Genomic DNA, 8,162 nt, shown 5'->3' on the forward strand with positions numbered 1-8,162 from the left:
AACTTATGGCGACTAATGCGGACTTACTGGTCCGGCCGAACATCCATTTTCCTGCTCGAATGACAGGAACAGCATATGCTAGCGACAATGAAGACGAAGGTTTTCGAGGATTCCCCGAAAATGAAGATAAAAGAGGGGAGAAAAGGAAAAGTGAAAATGAATTACCGCCAGTTGGGCGATCGAAGAGAATTAGAAAAAGTAAAATAGATCAGAATTTTGTATACAAATAATTTAATTTTTTTGATAGTTGAATTGATTAATGTCAATTCATTTATGTAGAATGGATTAATGTCTGTTCGTTCAAGTAGAATTGATTATTATCAATTCAATCGTGTTTCGTTTAGATTAAATATTTAACTGAAGAGGGAAGAGCTGTTGTATAACGGTATCTTTCTATCCCACTTAGGGAATAAAAAGACTAACAGTGTAATGTTCGAAATCGAGCATTATTAACTTGTACATAGGATAATAATTACTTGGTGTGTATTGATCGATTAATCGATCAATACTAGAGATAAAACTAAAAATATATCGAGGCTGGTTCTCTTTTAACGCTGACAGTGAACAAGTGTAGTTCGTCATCCGAAATCCTGTGCCTAGTGAAGTGTAAGTATGGAATTAGTCCGCTCCGGTTTAGTTAGGTATATAAAAATAATGAACTTTCAATTTAAAATTACGGTCGTAATAAAGCGAAAAATCCGGAGATAACTTTTCACCGTTTTCCGGTGAATCCCGATTTGGGAGAACAGTGGGAGAAGTTCACAAGAATTTACGATCTCGAAATTAATGAAAGCACGAGAATTTGTAGCGTATGTATTTTAAAAGCATTGATTTAAGTTATATATTCATGTGTCGTGTTATTAAATTGTCTGAATGGATCTTTGGGTTTATTTTATTATTTATTTTATACAACATTGTTCTTATTCAATAATATTTTTGATCACTATAGAATGTTATCGAACCTAAAAAATAATACTAAAAAGTCCTCTCTATTGCACAAGCTTCTTTTTTTGTTACTATCATCTCCACTATCATTATTGATCTGATGAGTAATTTATTGACATATTTGAAAAAAACAAAGTTAACATTTTCTCAATTTCAAATATAATACTCCCCATATTAATTACTCTGAGGACAGCCGGTTCAATCTGACATTTGCGTGCTGGATCAATTTGACACGCTTTTTTTTCTTTCCGCAGGTCCCGTCCCAGGGTGTAAATACCCACACTACTTTTACAGTAAACGGCAAGTTACGGCGGATAGCCTAGAACAACGTTTCAATAGCCAACCGATCGCCAGCATCTAGTTTAACCTGTACTGATAAAATCAAGTACCCATTTGTGAATATTCCGGAACTAGGGAATCACCCAACGCATTGCGCTAAATAGGTCTTACCTCGTTGACTGCTCGATACGAAAGACGATTGTCGGTGCTGTATGAATGTGTATGTAGCTGCCGTTACGGTAACGTGTCAAGGTTGTGTATACAAGGTTATACAAGGTAGGATATATTTGAGAGCCGCGTCATACGTTACTGGCAGTGTTGTCGGTGCATTATCGTTGTACCACACATCCACTTTCCACTTGAAAAAAAAACACTTTTTTTGGTGTTAATCAAACACAAAATTGAGTATTTTAAGTTTTCAGTGTATTAAACTCGTAGGTGGATTCTGTACATATTCGATATACAACCTTCACATCGACACAGATCTTTCATTAGGGCCTAAGTCGCAATGTACTCAAATGGAGAAAAATCAGTTTCAATATTCGGCGAAGGTTTTCTAAATGTAGTTTTTATTGTAGGTATAAATTACTTTATGACCGTGTTTTTCCGGAAGCATTTTTCGTTAAACCTTATGACAATATAACAAAGAATTTAATTCCTATGTGCTTTTAGTGGGTAGAAACTAAAAAAATGCTTACGTCCTATTTGCATCCCAGTCGTGATTTCGCCCTTCAGCAACCACCATTTGCGGAAGGGCTAAACCGTGTACATAATTTTCAGAAGGGCGCGGTAAATGGGCTAAACTGACTCTGTCTTGCTGGGTAGGGCTGGGTAAATGGGCGAGCTTGACAGTATACTTTTTAATAGGGCTCAGCAAATGGGCGCATAGAAACCCAATGTAAAAGAAAGGGCGCGTGAATCTTTTCTTCAAATTTCATGAAAATATCGAAATATTCGAATGTTTATGTGCAACAACTATCGAGTAGACATGATCATAGTAGATATATGCTTATCATTTATATAACAGAATCGCCGTTTATTCTTTTATTTGTGAATAACAACCGTACGCCCGCTTCTGTCTAAAAATGTAAGTTTGGCCTTTATATTCCATATGAGAAGAAGGGCCTAAGTCGAAATCTCGAAGAAAATGCATGTTTCGCCGTTTTGTTTTCTTTAATTATACATCGAACTAAAAACCATTTTAACTAATTTTCACCTCAATCTTGTAGTATTTTTGTTGCATAATGTCGTAATAGCGAAAACGCAGTTTGTTTACATTTGCGATTTAAGCCCTAATGAAAAATCTATGTCGACATCTGGTTTCACACTTGTCAATGTAAAATGTCAAGTGTCTTCAGAACATCGTTGCCAGATATATCGAGTTATCGGTGTTAAACCGGTTTTTGTACTCTATACCGGTTTAATCTCATGAAAAGCAACCAAATCCCAAACCTGTCGAGTTCAGTGAATAAAATTTTTAATTGATATTAAAGATAACTATAATTTGCCACTAATTGCTTGCATGTAACCTCTGGGGTGCATACATTAGCTTCATATGCCTTCCTACGTACGTACACGTCACATGACACAAACACTGTATCAAACTCGGTGGAAAATAATAAAGAAAGATGGCATAAGCAAATGGGATTGTTTTCAATCAAGAACCTGCATTAGTATTCGTGAAATCGAACGACAAGGGCTGGATACCGATAAATAGCGATATTTCTAGTATTAAGATTTCTGACAGCTCATTTACAACCACAGATGCAAAGTCAGTTTGGTTTGTTTGCCTCACAAAATACTTAACCTCAATCGGTTTTTGCAATTTTTTGTTTTCCTCGCGAAATAATTCGGCACCGTTTCTTTTTTAACGGGAGTAGAAAAGGTCAATATTTCATATACTGCTATAAAATAAAACCATCTGACAACGCTGCTCTCGCCGTTCCGGCTATAGCTAAGTATGCACCTCTTGCGAAATGAAATTTCCTATACAAAACCTATGCATAAAAAACGTCGCGAAATGCTCGCGAAAAAAATTTTCGTTTCCATTTCGTAAGCGGTACGCAGCTCTCGCGAAAACGATAACGAAAAATGCAGTTAGCCGAGACACGGTTCGACAAACGATAAGTTTCATAATACTTCCGCGAGACAGCGCTGCTTTCTATGCGCTGTCACCAAGGCAAACTTTTTCCTTGCGAAATAATGGTCAATGGTATTATTTCGCACGGAGGCTCGCGAAATTTTGACAGGTTGCAATGAAAACATATAAAAAAACACAAGATTAGTAATTTTTTGTATTTTTTTTCATCGCGACCTGTCAAAATTTTGTAGTTTTGAGAATCAATATTTTGAATTTGAATGGTAAGTTTTAAAATATTTTTGGAATTGTGATTGTTTCTAGTAATTATTATTATTTACAGGCACACCCGAACAAAGCAGCCACAAGAGCAGCATTTTTCGTCAGCAGCAGAAGCAGCAGCCATCTATCTACTTGATAAGTTTTCATCAACAACAACCAGATGCTACAAATCAGCTCAACTTGACTCAACATCCCGGATCTGGCAATCAGCCAACCAACATTAAATCGATACAACCGTAGCAGTACCAACAACTCCAAATCCAGCAGCTACCAACAATCTCTCAAAAAAGAACCACAGCAATTACAGCTCAGAACCAACAAAGCAACAAGAGCTTTTTTTACGAATAATGGACCCAACGGACACACTTTATCGGCACATTCTGTCGTAAAACTTGCCTGCCACTATTCTTACCAGCGGTTACCTCCCTGATGTAGAGAAATCAGAGTCAAACACAAACGTCATATTACTGCCTTGGCTCCTACCAGTTGCTTGCATGAAAATATCGCTGCCTCCACAGTGCTCGTGATTCCATCCCAGCAGCAGCTAGCAACCACAATTCCAGTGCTTATCGCCAGCAACATCAGAAAATTAAGATTTCCCCCAGACCATGACCATCATCCGACAGATCGGTAGCAACAACGTTCAACTGACGTGCAATCGATCCAAGCCAATCAGGGCCAAATGTAGAAGACCATTGGTCAACCGCAAAAAAAAGATACATCAACAGCACCTTCAAACACAGTAGCAGCAGCATACTGTACTGTACCACGCCGCGTGCAGGAGGACTTTTTTTATTCAGTTGGTGCAGCAAGGTGAGTCATTTTTACTACCTTTTTTAGTTTCGAAGGATCAGTACCGTGTTCAGTACATTGTAATGTAATACCCTATTCTTTCAAAAGCTCGCGTTCACTCATTCACGGATATTTTTCATCATATTTTTTTTTTCAGATCGAACAGCAACCATAGCGGATACACATCACCGAACACCAGCAACATAATGCCATGGTAACCACCCAGCAGCAGAACACGGTGATAATGGGCCAACAGTAAATACAACATCAAGATCCTCGGGAAGGACTTTCTCTTTCGGTATGTGTTTAACAGTAGCTTCTCTCCTCCAAGCATTCCTTTGCATATTTAGATGTCCTTGTCAATTTACAGAACAAACATAATGGAAGCATACTCTACACGCGCGACATATTCAATCGGGCCAACCGTGTGACTCGTTTGGAAAAAAGCGCTCATCATCGGTTTCATGGCAGCGAAGTGAGCAGACAAAAGAAGGCGTTTTTTTCCGCAAGGTCGCTCTGGGCAAAAGTTCAGCCAATTGCAAGGAATAAACCACCGGAGTGACAGTATCCGTGCTGTTTGGGACCTTTTTCCATATATTGTAGCTTTTGAATTTTAATACCCGGTCGAAACGATGGCAAGTGCTGCCGATAACTGGGTCAAAAGGTGGAGGGAGGATCAGGAAATTTCTGCACTCGGTAAGTGTTTTTTTTGTCATAACGAACTAACCTATTTTTGGAGCGATAATATTTCCATAGGTTTTGAATTTTTCTTTTCAATACAAGTAGGTTATCGATCTGAGTATCCCTAAGGATAAGGAACCAGAGCCGGCGGCTGACAGCCCAAAGAAAGAGAATGCGGAAAAACCTTCTAGTTCACCGCCAGTAGAACCAGCGATCAAATTACTCCCGTAGAAACGGCTGCACCTGCAGTTTTGTTTTCGGTAGCTACAGAAATTAAGACTTTAGCAGCTCCTGAAGAAAAAAAAAAGCTGCTAGCAAAAATGGAGAAACAGCTTCCTCCACGGAAGATGCAGAGGCATTCAAGTAAGTCGAAATCTGGAGAAAATTTTGATTAGGACATAAGTAACATTGAGAGCCTCTCTCTGTTTACTTTCTGTTTCGATTATTACGTCTTTATAACACTTTACACTAATTTTCCAGTACATATCGAAAGCCGATAGTTTTTACTAGAATATTAGGCAAAGAGTTGAGTACTAAATATTGAAACGACCGAGTAATTAACAGAAGAGAAACACACCAAAAAGAATCTTATTGTTACTTACGTCCTATTCAAATTTTTCTCCAGAAATATTTCATATCAGCTTTAAAATTATCCATGATTCATCTTTTAGCCCGGCGGATGCAAGTTTGCTAATTAAACTTATTCGCAAAAGTCTAGTAGAATCAAAGCTGGATCTGGAGGTGAAGGATCCTTCTTCGCCGCTATACTTGGTTAAAACTTTCGAAGCTTTGCACATGAATTCGGAACTGCTTCAGGAAGTCTATGCTATTGGTTTCAACGCTCCTTCCAAGATTCAGAAGACGGCTCAACCTACTCTGTTGGCCGATCCGCCACAGAACATAATCGCCCAGAGTTGGTCGGGAACAAGAAAAACCACTGCCTTCGTGCTGGCAATGCTCAATCGAGTCGATCCGTTGAAAAACTATCCGCAGGTGATTTGCCTTTCCCCACGTATGAACTGGCAATTCAGAAGGGGAAAGTAGCTGCAAAACGGCAAAGTTTTGTGCGGAAATCGAACTTGGTTAAACCGTTCGCGGTGAGAAGATCGTCAAAGGGGCGAAGCTGACTAATCATATCATCATCGGAACAGCCGGGCGTTCGACCTTAAGAAGATTGCAATTTTTGTACCGGACGAGACGGGCGTTATGATCGCTGTTCACGTACGAGCGGGAGGTGATGGGATTCGCCCAGTACATCGTAACCAATCCGATCATGATTCTTCTGGTGCGGGAGCAAGAATCACTCGATAACACCAAACACTACTACGTCAAATGCCGCAACCAGGACGAGAAATATCAAGCAATTTCAAACATGTACGGTGTGATTACCGTCGGACAAGCGATCATTTTCTGTCATATGATGTATAGGACAGTTGTAAACTCCAAGTAAACTTATTTTCGGCATTGTTAATCGATCGAAACAGGCACGCAAAACGGCCGGTTGGACCAGGATAATCACTCAGTAGCGGTACTGTCCGGTGATCTAACGGCGGAGCAACGGTTGGCCGTTCTGGATCGATCCTGAGCCGGACTAGAGAAGGTATTGATTGCAACGAACGTTTTATCTAGGGGTAAGTTCCACCACTTGATTCTGGCTGCAGCACCAGGTTACGGAGAGATTCTTCCGCCTTAGGTATCGATGTTGAACAGGTGACCATTGTCATCAACTTCGACCTGCCGATGGATTAGCAGGGACGAGCCGATTGCGAAACGTATCTACATCGAATTAGACGCACCGGTAGATTCGGTAAGTGTGACTCATTCTTGTGATCCTATAGATTGTATTTCTTCCTACTTCTTTAACAGAACGGAATCACCATCAACCTAGTGGGCAGTGATCGAAGCATGATGATTTGCAGATCAATCGAAAAACACTTCTGGAAAAAGATTCAGTTGCTAGACGCGGAGAACTCGGACGAAATTGAAAAGATCGCACCGTAAAGTGTTTTCGACCAGCTACTGGTGAAAGGCATAGGAGCTTTTTTGGGTCATACTTGTTATGATTCTGAATTTATAATTTTATTAATTTTTTTTCTTCCTTGACCTGACATATGTAACCAACAGGGTAATAAATTTACAATTAAAATTACAATTTATCTACCCAGTTCTATCCAAACATTTGAAAAGGGCCTAACTGCAAAATGTAACAAATTGAAATTTCATGTTTTCCATTAACAAATATCTTCCCGAGCACGTACATAACGCAACATTTGATCATGAAGAATTTTGATAGCGATTTTACAACAATTAATAAAAGGGCCTAATTGATTTTTATGACCGAACTGATTATGAAAGGACCTAGCTGGAAAGTGCCTAACTAGCAATACACTCGTTTTAAATGGATTATAACGTATTATTGTATTATGACTGAGGCTTATAACATCTTTTCCATAATTTACATACAGGGTCAATCTGACAATCAAATTAGAATTCAGTTAATTCGTCTAACTTTCGGTGTAATATCAGACTTGAACAGCATTTTTTGTGTGAGGTATTCTGCCGCTAGAAGCAAAACTGTCCCATGTGCTATGGGAATCCCTATACACATGGGACAATTATGCTTCTTGTGGCAGTAATGCAAGTAGTAGCAATATGCGCAATTCCTTAAACCTCTCTAGTGTTTCATGCAATAAGAATTACCACGAATTACTTATGGCAATAAATTTGAACTACGATTCTCACAATTGTTATACCAAAAATAGGTTTGTATCCTTACTGATTATTGGTAGCATTCCCTGAGACTTCCAGAACATTTAGTAGTAGCCATTGTTATCATAATCGATTTTTAAAGTCAGCCAAAGTTTAAAGCCTAGGGTTTGGTTCGATCTGAAACCGATTGAGTCGGAGTCGGTTGTTATATTTGCGTTATATTTCCGGATTCCGAAGCGTGTTTCGAAAGGTAGTTTCCCCGAGACTTGTAAAGGCGGCCAAGGCAATCAGATTTGCTTCTTAATGGTCAAACGCCGATTAAGAGTTACGATTCGGACAATTACAATAGATTTGGTTTGAGCGAATTTCGATCATTTCCCTGGGTCTTCTGGAACCG

At 39.1% G+C, this 8,162-nt stretch overlaps 1 long non-coding RNA gene across 2 annotated transcripts; it reads left to right on the forward strand.

Annotated features, from left to right (window-relative positions):
• Nucleotides 1-3,188: 3,188 nt before the first annotated feature.
• LOC131694960 (uncharacterized) lies at nucleotides 3,189-7,175 on the forward strand. 2 transcript variants are annotated; one of them, XR_009306565.1, is made up of 9 exons: nucleotides 3,189-3,473; nucleotides 3,556-3,585; nucleotides 3,645-4,396; nucleotides 4,533-4,673; nucleotides 4,746-5,071; nucleotides 5,162-5,419; nucleotides 5,728-6,687; nucleotides 6,750-6,863; nucleotides 6,923-7,175. It is a non-coding gene; the product is annotated as an uncharacterized LOC131694960 (long non-coding RNA). The 2 variants fall into 2 exon arrangements; XR_009306566.1 differs by lacking the exon at nucleotides 3,189-3,473 and having other exon boundaries at nucleotides 3,493-3,585.
• The last annotated feature ends 987 nt before the right edge of the window (nucleotides 7,176-8,162 follow it).

This window comes from Topomyia yanbarensis, unplaced genomic scaffold (genome assembly GCF_030247195.1).
Source record: "Topomyia yanbarensis strain Yona2022 unplaced genomic scaffold, ASM3024719v1 HiC_scaffold_21, whole genome shotgun sequence".
In the NCBI taxonomy this organism is placed as follows: domain Eukaryota; kingdom Metazoa; phylum Arthropoda; class Insecta; order Diptera; family Culicidae; genus Topomyia; species Topomyia yanbarensis.